Consider the following 17885-nt stretch of genomic DNA (forward strand, 5'->3'; position numbering starts at 1 on the left):
AAGGGGAGGAATCTAAAGTTTACAGGTTGAGAAAAGCTTTATATGGCTTAAAGCAAGCGCCTAGGGCGTGGTATGGTTGCATTGACTCTTATTTTGTTGAAAGTGGTTTTATGAGATGTCCTCATGAACACACTTTGTATGTCAAATGCACTGATTCTGGTGATGTTGTTATAATCTGTCTGTATGTTGATGATTTGGTTTTTACTGGAAATAACTTGAAGCTAATCTCAAAATTCAGGGAGGCACTCATTAAGAGATTTGAAATGACTGATATGGGCCTTATGTGTTACTTTCTTGGCCTTGAGGTTGTTCAGATGGATGGTGGAATCTTTATTTCACAAAAGAAATATGCTGCTGATATTTTGAAAAAGTTCAAAATGGAGAACTCCAAACCAGTTTCAACTCCAGTAGCTGAAAAGTTAAAGGCGTCCAAAGATGAGTCTGGAAAGAGTGTGAATGTTACAGCCTATAAAAGCTTAATTGGGAGTTTGAGGTATCTGGTGGCAACAAGGCCGGATATTTCTTTTGGAGTTAGAATACTTAGCAGATTCATGGAGGAACCAAAAGAATCACATTGGGCTGCAGCAAAGCGAATTCTGAGATATGTCAAAGGTACGGGTAATGATGGAATTTTTTACTCTACTAATGAAGGTGTGGAGCTTGCTGGATACACAGACAGTGATTGGGCTGGAGATGTTGAGACCAGAAAAAGCACATCAGGATATGCCTTCTATCTTGGTTCAGCCATATTTTCTTGGTCTTCAAAGAAGCAGCAGATTGTAGCACTTTCAACCGCAGAAGCAGAATATATTGCAGCAGCAAATTGTGCTACTCAGGCAATTTGGCTAAGAAGAATTTTGGAGTTCTTACAACACAAGCAGGAAGCACCTACAACTATTTTTTGTGACAACAAGTCTGCAATTTCGTTGTCCAAGAATCCTGTCTTTCATGGTCGCAGCAAACATATTGATATCAAGTATCACAAAATCAGAGAGTTGGTTGCTGAAAAGCAAATCAACATTGAGTATTGTTCGAGTGCATGTCAAGTTGCTGATATCTTTACGAAGCCGCTGAAGACGGAGACATTTTTCAAATTAAAGAAGGATATTGGGATGACCAATATATTCAACTTGGTTTAAAGGAGGCAATGTTATAATAATATTATTATTATAATGTTAAACCAAGTAGTTACTAATTAATTTGTTAATTAGAATTAGTCAATTAGTTAATGCATCATGCATGGCAGTATGTGGGTAATCAATGTGTGGCCATAATTGTAGCTTTACATGGACCACTTCATGAGCTAAAGTCTAGCTTTGTTTGTTGTGCATTTTGCACTATAAATAGGTGCATTACTTCATTTCATAAATCATCAATTGAAAATCATCTTTCTTATCTATTTCTTTCTCTCCCAATTATATATTTATATATTATTATATAGATATATTATAGATATATTATATTTAATATATCTAACAATATTCAATAGTATTTTTGATAAAATAAGTGATCCCAACAAAAACACAAACTCCGCACATGACTAGTAGGCTACATATTAATTCATTGCAATTCCTCAACCAATATAATGTTGGGTTGAATCCATCAACAACAACAAGTGATCCCAATATTAATCAGAGCAAGTGATCCTAGCAACAACACCACAAACTCATGGAGGATAACATCAATTTAAAACAGACCCATCTTAAAGCAAATGAAGAAAATCCAGCTACCCATCAACAAAAATCAAGGCTTCAAGGAAAACAATAATAATACTACTTTTTGCACATTGGAGAATTGATGGTGAAAATAGAGATGGAAAGCAAGCAGAATTCAGACCATAATATCACAAAGGGCACAATAACAATGTATATCAAAATGCAAAATGTTATCCTGTGTAACCAATCAGTCTCTAAGGCAAAGCCAGAGAACTTTAGTGGAACAAAATGCTTCCAAATAATATTCATCCATTTTATAGCATTGACTGTTGTTGAAAGAAGTTCCTAATTACTGAAAGAGTTCATTGTGATGGGTGACTAATTTCTCATATTCATCCCTGTATGTACAAAATGGTAGCTTAATTAGTTTTGAGTTTGCCATTATTTGCTACAAGTGCAACTAGAAAGGCCACAAAGGCACTTCTTTGTGCTGTATCAAATATCTTTGGCATCAATTAGAATTTCATCCCCAACAAGGTGGTTGTAGTTCATCGTGCACTTAAGGAATGAAACAACAATTAGAATTACAAGAGCAATAGCTTAACAACAAGCATGCATCATATCAACAATGAAAATACCCAAATCCAGTGGTTTCAAATAAACAACCTACCACAGAAACTTACAATACTAGACTAGGGCTGCAAATGAGCCGAGCCGAGCTCGAGCCAGGGATGGCTCGAGCTCGAGCTCGTTTAGAAAGGTGACGCTCGAGCTCGAGCTCGGCAGTTCTCGAGCTGCTCGAGACGAGCTCGAGCAGCTCGATTGTTCGAGCTCGAGCGCGAGCTCGATTTCGAGCTCGAATTTGAGCTCGAGATCAGGCTCGATTTCGAGCTCGAGAGCAGGCTCGATTTCGAGCTCGAAATCAGGCTCGGCTCGAATTTTCAGTTCGCAANGAAGAAAGGGGAGGAATCTAAAGTTTACAGGTTGAGAAAAGCTTTATATGGCTTAAAGCAAGCGCCTAGGGCGTGGTATGGTTGCATTGACTCTTATTTTGTTGAAAGTGGTTTTATGAGATGTCCTCATGAACACACTTTGTATGTCAAATGCACTGATTCTGGTGATGTTGTTATAATCTGTCTGTATGTTGATGATTTGGTTTTTACTGGAAATAACTTGAAGCTAATCTCAAAATTCAGGGAGGCACTCATTAAGAGATTTGAAATGACTGATATGGGCCTTATGTGTTACTTTCTTGGCCTTGAGGTTGTTCAGATGGATGGTGGAATCTTTATTTCACAAAAGAAATATGCTGCTGATATTTTGAAAAAGTTCAAAATGGAGAACTCCAAACCAGTTTCAACTCCAGTAGCTGAAAAGTTAAAGGCGTCCAAAGATGAGTCTGGAAAGAGTGTGAATGTTACAGCCTATAAAAGCTTAATTGGGAGTTTGAGGTATCTGGTGGCAACAAGGCCGGATATTTCTTTTGGAGTTAGAATACTTAGCAGATTCATGGAGGAACCAAAAGAATCACATTGGGCTGCAGCAAAGCGAATTCTGAGATATGTCAAAGGTACGAGTAATGATGGAATTTTTTACTCTACTAATGAAGGTGTGGAGCTTGCTGGATACACAGACAGTGATTGGGCTGGAGATGTTGAGACCAGAAAAAGCACATCAGGATATGCCTTCTATCTTGGTTCAGCCATATTTTCTTGGTCTTCAAAGAAGCAGCAGATTGTAGCACTTTCAACCGCAGAAGCAGAATATATTGCAGCAGCAAATTGTGCTACTCAGGCAATTTGGCTAAGAAGAATTTTGGAGTTCTTACAACACAAGCAGGAAGCACCTACAACTATTTTTTGTGACAACAAGTCTGCAATTTCGTTGTCCAAGAATCCTGTCTTTCATGGTCGCAGCAAACATATTGATATCAAGTATCACAAAATCAGAGAGTTGGTTGCTGAAAAGCAAATCAACATTGAGTATTGTTCGAGTGCATGTCAAGTTGCTGATATCTTTACGAAGCCGCTGAAGACGGAGACATTTTTCAAATTAAAGAAGGATATTGGGATGACCAATATATTCAACTTGGTTTAAAGGAGGCAATGTTATAATAATATTATTATTATAATGTTAAACCAAGTAGTTACTAATTAATTTGTTAATTAGAATTAGTCAATTAGTTAATGCATCATGCATGGCAGTATGTGGGTAATCAATGTGTGGCCATAATTGTAGCTTTACATGGACCACTTCATGAGCTAAAGTCTAGCTTTGTTTGTTGTGCATTTTGCACTATAAATAGGTGCATTACTTCATTTCATAAATCATCAATTGAAAATCATCTTTCTTATCTATTTCTTTCTCTCCCAATTATATATTTATATATTATTATATAGATATATTATAGATATATTATATTTAATATATCTAACAATATTCAATAGTATTTTTGATAAAATAAGTGATCCCAACAAAAACACAAACTCCGCACATGACTAGTAGGCTACATATTAATTCATTGCAATTCCTCAACCAATATAATGTTGGGTTGAATCCATCAACAACAACAAGTGATCCCAATATTAATCAGAGCAAGTGATCCTAGCAACAACACCACAAACTCATGGAGGATAACATCAATTTAAAACAGACCCATCTTAAAGCAAATGAAGAAAATCCAGCTACCCATCAACAAAAATCAAGGCTTCAAGGAAAACAATAATAATACTACTTTTTGCACATTGGAGAATTGATGGTGAAAATAGAGATGGAAAGCAAGCAGAATTCAGACCATAATATCACAAAGGGCACAATAACAATGTATATCAAAATGCAAAATGTTATCCTGTGTAACCAATCAGTCTCTAAGGCAAAGCCAGAGAACTTTAGTGGAACAAAATGCTTCCAAATAATATTCATCCATTTTATAGCATTGACTGTTGTTGAAAGAAGTTCCTAATTACTGAAAGAGTTCATTGTGATGGGTGACTAATTTCTCATATTCATCCCTGTATGTACAAAATGGTAGCTTAATTAGTTTTGAGTTTGCCATTATTTGCTACAAGTGCAACTAGAAAGGCCACAAAGGCACTTCTTTGTGCTGTATCAAATATCTTTGGCATCAATTAGAATTTCATCCCCAACAAGGTGGTTGTAGTTCATCGTGCACTTAAGGAATGAAACAACAATTAGAATTACAAGAGCAATAGCTTAACAACAAGCATGCATCATATCAACAATGAAAATACCCAAATCCAGTGGTTTCAAATAAACAACCTACCACAGAAACTTACAATACTAGACTAGGGCTGCAAATGAGCCGAGCCGAGCTCGAGCCAGGGATGGCTCGAGCTCGAGCTCGTTTAGAAAGGTGACGCTCGAGCTCGAGCTCGGCAGTTCTCGAGCTGCTCGAGACGAGCTCGAGCAGCTCGATTGTTCGAGCTCGAGCGCGAGCTCGATTTCGAGCTCGAATTTGAGCTCGAGATCAGGCTCGATTTCGAGCTCGAGAGCAGGCTCGATTTCGAGCTCGAAATCAGGCTCGGCTCGAATTTTCAGTTCGCAATTATGCTTTAATTTCACCTGTTTCATCATACACTTACTGTTTTATCCATAAATAAATAATAAAAATTTTTAAACATTCCAAAGTCCAAACTTCATTGGTTAAAAACTTAAAATGTGCACAACTTCACTGCAATATCAACTACACTTAAGCACTCAAAATAAGTAAGTTCACAAGTCCACTTCAAATCTTCAATATAAACTACAAGTCAACAACAACACTGAAAATAAGTTCATAGATCTATTTCAATATCAGTTACAAGGCAACGACGGTAGTCATCTTTGATTCCAAGAAAGATCTGTTGAATTTGAAAAAAGAAAAATAAGCATAATATTAGATAAGTGAAGAATGCTAAATATTTGTTTAAAACAAAAAAGAATAACTTACTTTCATGAGTTGGATACCGGAAGAAAAATTTCTTGATATGATTTCTCCTTCTGAAAAGAAAAAAAAAAAAGAAGATAAAAAGTGTGTAAGTAACCAAATGCTTTAAAAAGATAATCATATAATCATCATTTAATATAAAAGTAAACTTACTTTAGCTTTGGTAACTCCTTGTATATGTCGAAGCCAATCGCCCCCACAAACTAAAGTTTGTACTGTTTCATTGACCATAGCTATACACAGTTTCATTCACTTCACACAATCCACATATATAGCTATACACAGTTTCATTCACTTCACACAATCCACATATATAGATATACACAGTTCATTCACTTCACACAATCCACATATATAGCTATACACAGTTCATTCACTACACAAAATCCACAGTTCATTCACTTCACACAATCCACATATATACCTAAATACAGTATAAACATAGCTATACAATGCCTTGGCTAGTTCTTAGTTCTTACAGTGAACATTAAACATAGTTATACATTATAAAATAGTATAAAATACATTACTAATCTGATATTATTCACACATAATAGAAAATACACTAATACAGTATAAAAATACTAGGAAAAGTAGAAGAAAGGAAGGCAGTTATTACCGGCGAGGGGAGGTGGTGCTATTTGGACGCTGGCAGTGGGCGAAGGCGGAGGGGAGGTGGTGCTGGTTCGGCCGCCGGCGGAGGGGAGGCGGTGCTGGTGCGGCGGTCGTCGATTGCGTATGGGAGGGTGCGGCGGTCGTCGATTGCGGCGGTGCTTGTGCAGCGGTCGTCGATTGCGTAGGGGAGGGTGCGGCGGTGCTGGTGCGGTGGTGTTTGCAGCAGTGCTGGTGCGGTGGTCTCTGCGGCGGTGCTGGTGCGGTGGTCTCTGCGGCGGTGCTCTTTGCGTACGGGAAGCAGATGAATTGGGGGGAATTGGGGGAATTCACGAATATGATTAGTCTTTGGGGAATTGGGGGAACACTTAGGGTTACTTTTTTAATTTCAAATATTTAGTATTTCAAATTTATAATTTTTAATATTATATATATATATATATATATATATATATATATATATATATATATATTTATTTTATATTATATTATACATGGCTCGCGAGCGGCTCGTCGAGCCACGAGCCTGAGGTATTACAGCTCGAGCTCGGCTCGATTGTTAAACGAGCCGCTCGAGCTCGGATCGAACTCGACTTTGACCGAGTCCGAGTCAAGCTTTGACCGAGCGGCTCGCGAGCCGCTCGGCTCATTTGCAGCCCTATACTAGACCTACATGCCTCAGTTCATTGTGCACGTAAGGGATGAAACATGCCAATTTCACCTACATTGAAACTATAGGTTAATTAGCCAAGTGAAATGGCTTCTTGGGTCTTTGCATTGATATCACATTATTATGTGCTAAATATCCACAAATTAAAATAAAACATGAAACTACTTACGGTTGCTTCCACTGAAAAATATTATAGTAATCTGATTGCATATCATGTATAAGATTGTCCATTAACATGATGACTAGAGGATGCATATTGCTTTCCACCCCCTGTGAAGATTAGTGCTTGCTTCCTTCATCGGTTACCTACATTACAAATCAATCAATGACAAATCAAATACGGAAACACAGAGTTTAACAACACAAATACATCAAACCATCTTGGAACTCAATCCTCACATCTGATCTCAAAATCAACCATTTACAAATAAAATAAGCAACTTACTAGGAGGAGGGGATACATAACAAAAGTACTTACTGGTTGAGATGTTTGGTTAAGCAAGGAAACAAATTGTTTAGAAACTTTGCCAAAAGTTTTTTTCAAAAATAGCAACAAGAGCCCCTCCCATGGCCTTTTGCGCATCATTTCGAGCTTGCAATTAAGCTTTAGTTACAGCTAACACCTTCTCCAAATTGGACACAAACTCTTTCATTTGATTATCATTAGACGAGCAATGCATCTCATTCATCCTTGAAGTATTGTTAAATACCTTAGATGGGATTGGTCCAAAACCTAAACCACGAACACGTTCGGGGTGTTCTTTTCGAGCCTTGATCCATTTCATTTCTAATTGTTTCCTACATTATTAAACAAATATCAATTTGAAGTGTAACATCTAACCCTATTCAAAAATAAATTAAAACATACTTACTGTGATAATTCTACATTCTTCATTAATAGATGACCCTCTTTTTACTTTGTGGGTATCAATCCATTGTTTTGAACGATTAACACTGTGCTCGAGCTTAATTTCCTTGTATGAAAATTAAATTGTTAGTAATTAAGAATAAAAACATTCAACTTAATTATTTGCAAAAAAAGAAATAAAAAAATAAAATAAATTGAAGAACCATCTCAGCCCTTCTCCTAGCAAAGCTCTTTGATCCACAAGTATGCGCAATTTTTGGTGTTTCATACTTTCAACATTTTTTCTGTATATTTCCTAATGGCAACATCGAGGACGATGTTATTTTCTAAGTGTGGAAATGATGCATTGCACATTATATGATCGTCGAATGCTTGAATTGATTGATTGATTGAATCTAATGGGTATAAGAATTAGAGAGTGTGTCATTGTCGATACTATCTAGGAGGAATGCTAATCTTGTGCCAAGAAATTTTTAAAATATGCTTTGGAAGTTGCTCTTTGCACTTAAAATTAGAATACTTGGAACCAAAATGGTTCAAATCCTTGTATGCTTGCATGTTATTCACCTTTTATTTTGTTGGGACCTTAGTCAAGGATCTCTCGAAGTGGGAGTGTGTACCCTCTAATTTGAGAAAGATAAGGTTAGCAAAGCCCAGAAATTGAACTTAATTTGGTAGGGCATGGGGCAAAAGGAGAGCCTAAATGTGAGAATGTGAGACCATACCCCAATCCCCTAGAGAAAGGCATGAGGGGTTGTACTGGTGAATTATGAATAAAGGCTAAAAATGGCCACTCCTAGAGATAAGATCCGAGGTTAGCCATCTCGCTAGGATATGAGGCAACCATTGCACTGTCTTCGAACAAGCGTAGAGCTCTACGTGAAGTCGGTTGTCCCAAAGAGATCTTGGGAGATGAGAAAATAGAGAGGAGGTGAGCCGCCCTACTTGGATTCGGGCACCCATTGCACTGACCTTCAAAAAAGCATGGAGATTCATGTGAAGTCGGGTCGCCCGAGATGAGATCTGAGGGGGTTGAGAAGAAAGAGTGACCGCCTAAGCCATAGCGGTGAGCGGTCCATGTCCTTACCCTAATTTATTTTTGCGTACAGGGGCTTTGGCGTTAGGGCGGATGTTTGATTAGAGTGTGCACATCGTTCCCACTAGTATCGGCTTAAGGCCCCTACAAAATGGAAGGTGAACCCCTCTGTTGTTTGTATGCTTGAAAGGTGTGAAAATGGTTTTCTTACTAAGAAACTTATCCGATGAGACTTTTCGCTTCCTTAGCATATTCCTTAAATTTTAATTGGCATAACTTAGCATTCTTGGTAGATAGTGTAGGGAATTTCACCCACTCTGTTTCGTAACACCTACAGATCACCTGGTCGGTCAATCACTGGTAGATAGTCATTCCCACAGATCGGAACGGGATCCGAGGCCGAAAGAAAGCAACAAACGAAGAAATAACCGGGCAGGATCCAACCACGAGTGCCCCACGCGTGGAGGAGGCATGGATCGATTCCAGTACGTGTCCACGCCCCTATCCACGCGTGGATGAGGCGTGGATCGGGCCATTAAGGGCAACTTCGGGATTTTGACTTTGAATAGGCTATTTAAACCCTTCCCTTGCATTTTAGAAGGGAGAGCCCCATTTTCCATATCTAATGTTATTTGTTTTCTCCCCTTTGGGGAAATCTCCCATTCCTTCAGTTTAGATTGATTCTCCAATGGTAGATGGAGGAGACGGAAGATGTAATAGGATATCTTAGATCTATATGGTAACTTTTCTCTACTCTTGTTTTAGTTAATTTCATTGTTTTTTTATTTTAATCTTTCATTGTTCTTTCTTGTTTATTTCTTTTGCTTTGAATGATGCTAGCTTAGATTAGATTAGGGGATTGGTGGCCCCAAGCTAGTTGTGTGGTTGATTTGTTAAGATATTTCCTAAAAATTGTAAGCTTGATGAACTTGGATTCAAATACTTGTGTGGTTGATGTTTAATATGCTTTGTGCCTAAGTGTGGCCATATTAGGTAGCAAACCTTGTGATAGTGAGTGTGTGCGCGATAGCGACCTCTCACGAGTCCAACTCATCCACATCCCCGCCCTCTATCTGGAAAGATTAGGCCCGAGAGAAGTGGTAGACAAGTTGTTCGATGAAATGCCCCAACCGACTGAGGATGTGGGAGTCCGAGTGTGACGCCACTCGGTGATGTGTCGTGAACTCCCTAGTCGAGTCCAAATCACGCTGCTTACAAACCCATTAGTAGTGTCGACCATATATGCTAGTTAAGAGTCCCGATCCCCGTTCCCTTTTTCATAGTTTACCTTATTTAGTTATAGTGCCAAATGCCAACACGTTATTCGATTCCAATTCGCCATCCTTGACATCGACACTCGGGGAGTCTTAACTCTTCGTTTTATCACCTACATTACACCTCACCATAAACTACCCAACGTTCAATTATGCTAACATTAAGAGATCTCTACTTAAGACATAGTTAACCTTAAGGATCTTAGAGATCATGAAGTGTACTCTTTTGTACAATTTGGATGGTTTTCTCTTTTAAGTTACACATATATATTTTATTTTGATAAACATCCCTTAAGGTACCAAGAATAAACGTTAGGTTTGTTCATAAAGGACTTAAGTTGGGGAATAAAAATGCATGTGATGCATAGAAGATATTACTCTGTCAAGTAGAGGACATATCGCTATGATTCATGTGTTTTGTTCTTTGATGAGAGTTGTGATAGTACTTGCACTAAGTGGGAGACTGTAAGGCTTTTCCCAATACAATATATATTATATATTATATATTGTGAGGCTTAATAATGTGGTGTAAGTGGACTAGGCCCATTAAGTTATAGGTTGGATGGGACATCTAGGTTTAGTCCAATCCATCATTATGCCTATATAAAGCCTGCATTGATGGGGTGCAGGATAGACAATTATATAGAACTTAAAGATATGGTACTCATACTGCTCAGAAAATACCAGTACACCATCTAGGGTTCTGAGTTAAGTGTGTGACAAAACACCTAACACCCTACAGATCTACAGTTCAAGAGGCAACACAACATACCATCAACTATGGCTGGAGATCATCAGGACTTATGCTTCCGCTACTATGAGTTAAGTTTCTCGTAGATTTATTCTGTATGTTTAGACAATATTTGTGATCTAACACCATCTACAACTTTATCATAAGATTATCAAATTAATAGAAGAATCTAGTGACATAAAACGTGTATGTGGGCTAGCGTTTTATTCAATTAGATCCATTCAATTAGATCCATCTACAACTTTATGATAAAACTATCAAACCATGTTCCTTTTCTTAATCCATGTGGGTAAATTGAGAAATATGATTTGATATTTTATCATGACTATTATTTACATTAATTAATATATAATAAAATTCCTATGGGTAGGTTTTATTATACTTTATGTAATTAATCACAAATTGATCAAAATATCGTAATAATTTTAGTTATGAAATTGTACTTGATCACTTGATATTTGTACATAAAAGAATATTAATGTACCAAGCCATTTATCTACTTTTTATGCATAATAGATACACATAAAAGAAACTAGACTAACACAACAAAGTGTACGAAACAAAGAAAAATATTCTTTGAATATGTGTGTGTGTGTCTATCTATATATATATATATATATATATATATATATATATATATATATATATATCACAACTTTTTGATAGAAGACGTCAATTTATTTACATTATAACCATATGGTTAAAAAAAATACACAATTTCATGTAAGCTAAATTACGATTATAGTTTGGTGTTTTTACCCTAATTAATCATATAAACATAACAATATTCTCTATGGGCTAAATTCATTATATCATACATAATTAATCACAATCGATATATCTATGACTCTATGTGATCTCACAAAATTTCAATTAATTAAAGATACTGTGGCTACTCCTTAATTAATCAAAATTATATGATCACTAGACGAATATCTTTATATCTTAGTCATCAACTTAAAGCCTAAAAACAATTATGGATTAATGCAATTAACAATCCCCAAGTATACTCCAAGGAAAGTTGGTCGGGACAAAGTCTCATCAAAAACCAACTCATTAGACAGAGTAATGTTTCAAAGAAACTAGTAGCATATTGGCCATTTCCCGATAAACTTTTTCCGGCTCATTTTTCTCACGCTAAAGAGTTTTAAACTCAACTGAACATTCTAGATATACGGTCTAAGGGTGCTTAAACATAATGCACTACTGTATATAATTTCACACATAAGTTCAACTTAACAATGGAATATTATAATTCCTAACTTATGCAATGGCCTATATTCACATAACTAGAAAACATAATATTATGCTAGTGAACAATTACAAGTGAAATTCAATAAGTTCATATCCAAATAAATTAAACAACATAATGACAATTTAAAATGAGCCATAAAAATATTTAAATTATTAATAAAGGGTTATAAATTTGAATAATTATTTATAATATAATAACTATATATACTTTTCAAGATTGAAAAGTTTTGAAATGATTCAATGCATATAGTAACTTTATGAGAAATAGTTTAAAAATGCAAATTTTAACAATATCAAAATCATAGGATATATTTCACTTGCAAATTAAATTCTCACAAAACCAAATTGCATAATTAATTAAATCATAATATTATGCACTTAATTTGATCATATGCATAAAAAAATATCTTAAATTAAAAGAATGATGATAAAATTAAATATTCATACTCAACCAACATGGGCATCAAAGTCCAAAAGAGTTATTTTCCAAAATAGTCTCTCGACTATTACTCATTCTCAATTTTGCATTTTGATTTTCAACTTCACCAAATGTGGTCCTTCGACTTTAAAAAATTCACCCAATTCAGTCCTTCGTTAGATATTTCATTTATTCAGCATTAAAATGGAGGGTATTTTGGTATGTTCACCTATTTTATGTCTAATACACTCAACAATAGTTGAGGGACCATTTTGGGAAAAAACTATTTTATTTATTTCATTTTTATTTATTTTCATTTTTTTTTACTCTTTATCAAATTAGAATTTTTGTAGATTTTTTTCTCACACAAAAAAAAAATAGAAACCATTTTGAGAAAACTCTTTTATTTATTTTATTTTTCTTTGTTTTCATTTTTGTTTTTAGACCCTATCAAATTATAATTGTTAGGAATAAATTGTAAAAGTTTTGATGAGCCAAATTGTAATTTTAGAATTCCCCAATTTTATTTTTAGAATATAGCTATTAGTCCCAGAAGTCAAAATTGAGACTTAGATTAATTCGAATTCTTGTAAAATAGAATTCACCATGTCATGATATTTGCAAATCATTTACTTCCACTTTAACACATGAAAATAAGTGAAACATTAGAGAAGACCCACATATATCTTTGTAAGAAGGTGTGGGTTTGAGACCCAAATGAAGCAAATTTAATTTTAGCCTTGGAGTGGAAGAAGGAGTGCAACACTGGAGAAGCTAAGTCATGTCAAGAAGTCAAAGTTGAATACCAAAGGAGCAGAGGTTTGAAGTGTAAGAATAAAAACTGAACTGAAGTATATGAAATATAGGATCTAACCTCTAGCCATAGTTATTTGTTTGATGATTGCTTGAACTGCATGCTGCCGTTGCTTGAGCTTCCAAATTATTTTTCTCTCACTTGACTCAACTCTCTCAGATGGTGTATGAGACTTAATGTCAAGCAGTGAGGGGATTAGATGGCTTTATATAGTTGCATTCCATCAATGCACTAATCCTGAAATTTCCTTCTTTAATTATTTGCACCACTTTCTGAATAAGGATAATAATGACAGATAATGGGGAGACAATGGATCCCTAATTCAAGGCAATAATGAAGTTAGTGGATCCCTAATTAAAGGTGAGGATAGGTGTAGTAAACCCACCCTTTTGTCCTTTTCATTAATGTCCTTACATTCTCCCACTTGGTGCAAATATCAAACTCAAAGTACAAGATAACACTAACCATAATGATATGTCCTCATTAATACGAGCAATATCCATTATGATTAAATGCAAATTGCCTTTAAGTACTTAATTAGGAAACAAGAAAACTTAATGAAAATAAAACATATGTTTATTTCAAATCCAACTGAAGTATTTTCTCGATGAATTTGGAGTGTACACACTTTATGAGAAAATTTCTGAATGCGAAAGAATTTCATTCATTAAAACTGTATGTATATACAATATTACAAAATGGGTGAAAGTCCTATCTTTTCAGCAATATCCTTGAATTTAACTGTAGGCATGCCTTTAGTCAAGGAATATGCTATTACCAACTCAATACTGATGTGCTCAATGACCACAATTTACTTTTTAACTCGCTTCCTTATAGCTAAGAACTTTATGTCGATGTGCTTAATTCGACTCCCACTTTTGTCGTTCTTAGTTAGGAAAACTGCGGTTGAGTTGTCGCAATAGATTCTTAATGGCTTAGATATAGAATTCAAAAATTCTAAGCCTAGAGGAGAAGAAATTCTTAAGCCATACACCTTGTGAAGTGGCCTCAAAATATAAAAAATTAACTTGGCTTTCATGGTAGAAGTAGTTATTAAAGACTGTTTAACACTTTTCCATGATATAGCCTTACCAGCCATAATAAATATGTACCCTGAAGTTGATTTTCGAGAATCAACTCAGCCGGTAAAGTCCGCATTAGAATATCCAATGACATCTTTAAGATATTCGTCTTCCAAAACCCAAGCTTATATATATATATATATATATATATATATATATATATTAATATCTTAAAATTCCTTTACAGCTTTCTAGTGGTCTATGCCTGGATTATGCAGGTATCGTCCTAACATTCCAAAAGCAATGTTCGGTCTTGTACATACTTGAATGTATCCAAGACAGTCAACCGCTTCAGCATATGGAATGTTCTTCATGGACTTCCCCAGGTCAATTTTAGAACATTGATTTAAACTGAATTTATCTCCTTTTGCTATGGGAGCAACGTTTGGTGAACAATTCTAAATCTGAATCTTTCCAAAACTTTGTTTATACGGGTTTCTTGCGATAGATCAGTATGTCCCGGGATCTATCCTTATAACATAAGTGCATTACCCATATCTTTAATATCAAAGTTCATAGAAAGGAATTGTTTCACGTCACGAAGTATCCCATATCACTAGTAGCGGGTCCAAATTTTACTCCCACTGGCCTTTTGGTATATATAATGATTAAAGGGATCTTCAACAAAACCAAATGAAGAAAGAACCCTGTCAAACTTAATGTACCTTTGGCGGGAGGCTTGTTTTAAGCCATATATGGATTTCTTAATCTTACATACTAAATTCTCACTACCCAAGAAGATAAACCTATAGGTTGTTACATAAAACTTCCTATTCTAGATATAATTTTCACATCCATTTATTGCAACTTAAGATTAAAATGTGTAACTAAAGCCAAAAAATAATTTGAAGAGAATCTTTTCTTTGATAAAGGAGAAGAAGTCTCCTTGTAATCGATACCTTCTTTATGAGTGAATCCCTTAGCAACAAGCATGGTCTTGTATCTCTTAATTTACCTACTGAATAGTCTTAGCCCCATTAGGTAACTTAACAAGATCCCAAACTTCGTTACTCTTTATGGAATTCATTTCATCTTTCATGGCTTCTTATCACAAATTAGATTATGAATAATTCATGATTGGTGAAAATATTTCAGGATCATTTTTGGCTCTAATGTCAAATTATTGAAGATACAATACATAGTAACTAGGTAATGTTGAACATCATACCCAATTAGATTATCTTTAATGTTGAACCACTGAAACCTTGAAAAAGTTTGCGGGGCAACTACCTCTTCAGGAACTGAGGACAGTTATTAAATTGGTTAAATCTACATCGGTTTAGGAACTTACTATAAATCCTGAATTGATTGAGTTTCAACAATTTCTGGAATATCAACAGTGGGTCGTTTAACTGAAGGAGTATGATATATAAATATAACTCCATTAGATGACGTAGAAATGTGAGAATCAATATGATCGAAAATAGGAACTAAGTCCTTAAATTGATCTCTCCCACTAATCAAGTCATCTTTAAGAAACGTAGCACTTCTTGATTCCACAATCCTAGTAGTATGTGATGGACAATAAAACTTATAACCCTTAGAAAATTGTGCATATCTAATGAAGAAAGCACTAATAGTGTTCGGGTCAAGTTTCTTTTCACGTGTATCTACCATAGTATTTATCTCCCTTATGAGACCTAACTATTTGTATTTACTTATTGCATTGATTTTCAACTTCAGCTTTAAATAATTTAAAGATATTCAATGCTTCATACTTATTATGAAGTAAATACACATAGGTAAAACTTGAAAAGTCATCAATAAAGGTGATAAAATATTTTTTGACCATGCATGTCCATATATGTCAGTATGTATAATTTCTAACAATGTTAAACTTCTATTGGCACATTTCTTTGACTTGTTTGTCTGCTTATGCTTAATGTAGTCAATACAAGTCTCAAAATTAGTATAGTCTAGAGTAAAAAGTACTCCATCCTTTACTAATCTTTTAATATGCTCAAAGGAGATATGTTCTAATCTCCGATGCCATAACATTGAGAAATTTTGTTAATACTACAACGATTGGTACTAGTTTCACCCATTGGTTGTTTCAAATTTTGCATATCCTGTAAAGAATTTGCAATGTGGATAGTTTAACCAGAATCAATCCACCAATGAATTAGTATTAACATTTGACATACTAGATTCATGACATACGAATGAGGATAGGTTACCTTTCTTCTTGATCCACTTGATGCAATTCTTCTTCATGTGTCCCTTCCTTTTACAGAAGTAGCACTTATGCACCTTCTTTATGCTATCTTGAGAAGGAATTGTGTTCTTCCTCTTAGCTTTTGAAGTGGAACCCCGAGATTTGCCAGATTTAGATTTCTTGTATGCTGTAGCCAGCATGGCACTATCACCCATTTCATTCACTAACCTTATTTCTTCTTGAGCACACATGGTCATTAAATCAGAAATTGATCATTTTTCCTTATGTGTGTGATAAGAAATTTTAAAGGGTCGATATGGTGATGGTAGGGTATTCAAAGCATAGTACACCACGAAATCATCTGACATGTCTATCCCAAGAGTTTTGAGTTGAGCCGCAATGTCTTCTAATTCCATGATGTGCTCACGCACACCCTTAATGGAAGTGAGGCGGAGAGAAGAAAATCTCATAATAAGGGTGCTAGCTAAAAACTTTTCTAAAGTGACGAACTGGTCGTCAATAGTTTTGAGTAATGCTCGGACATCTTTATGCTTTTCATTAATAAAACCCCGAATCTCATCAGATATTTTCGCCTTGATGTACATTGTACTGAGCGAATTAGACCTATTCCATCGCTCATATAACACAATGTCATCTTGGGTACTGTCTTTAGTGGGGACCGGTGGTTTCTCATTATGTATAGCATAGTCTAAGTCATTCCACCCTAAATTAAGGAGAATTCTTTCTTTCCATATTTTATAATTGTAACCCCTAAGTTCTGGAACTTCAATGTTCAAATTTGTACGATTAACAGATTGAGATGCTGTAAGGAAATAAATGCTTGGTTAAATTTTTGAGGCAAAATATAGAGAGAGAGACTGAAGTGCATATTGTTACCAATGTAAGTTATGCATAAGATAGATTCGTATGCCATAAAAATTGCCTGTGGGCGAAATTTTTACGCACAATGAATCCATCAGGCTGAATGGTGGAAACAGAATGGGTACGATTTTGATTTGATTTTTCCACCCTTAATGACAAAACTACCAAACTATATGCCGATACATAATCCCTGTGGGTAAATTATGATCATAGTTTCATATTTCATCCTAATTAACACTACAAATACAACAAAATTGCCTGTGGGCGAAATTTTATCATATTACGCAGAGTTAACCACAATATTCTTGCCTAAACTTTATGTGAGTAAAACTTAAGATGTAATTTTGGTAAATTAAAGATGTTGTGGCTACTCTTTAATCAACCAAAAATTAAACATTATCACATTGGCAAGAGATTTTAAAGCCTAACAAACAAATTAAACCAAATCATGATAGACAATCTTTAGAT

At 35.3% G+C, this 17885-nt stretch overlaps 1 long non-coding RNA gene across 1 annotated transcript; it reads right to left on the bottom strand.

Annotated features, from left to right (window-relative positions):
* Positions 1-5272: 5272 nt before the first annotated feature.
* Positions 5273-5827, bottom strand: LOC116014967. The gene is made up of 3 exons (XR_004097519.1): positions 5755-5827; positions 5605-5654; positions 5273-5515 (listed from the first exon to the last, which is right to left on the bottom strand). It is a non-coding gene; the product is annotated as an uncharacterized LOC116014967 (long non-coding RNA).
* Positions 5828-17885: the final 12058 nt, after the last annotated feature.

Source organism: Ipomoea triloba, chromosome 4 (genome assembly GCF_003576645.1).
Source record: "Ipomoea triloba cultivar NCNSP0323 chromosome 4, ASM357664v1".
Classification (NCBI taxonomy): Eukaryota; Viridiplantae; Streptophyta; class Magnoliopsida; order Solanales; family Convolvulaceae; genus Ipomoea; species Ipomoea triloba.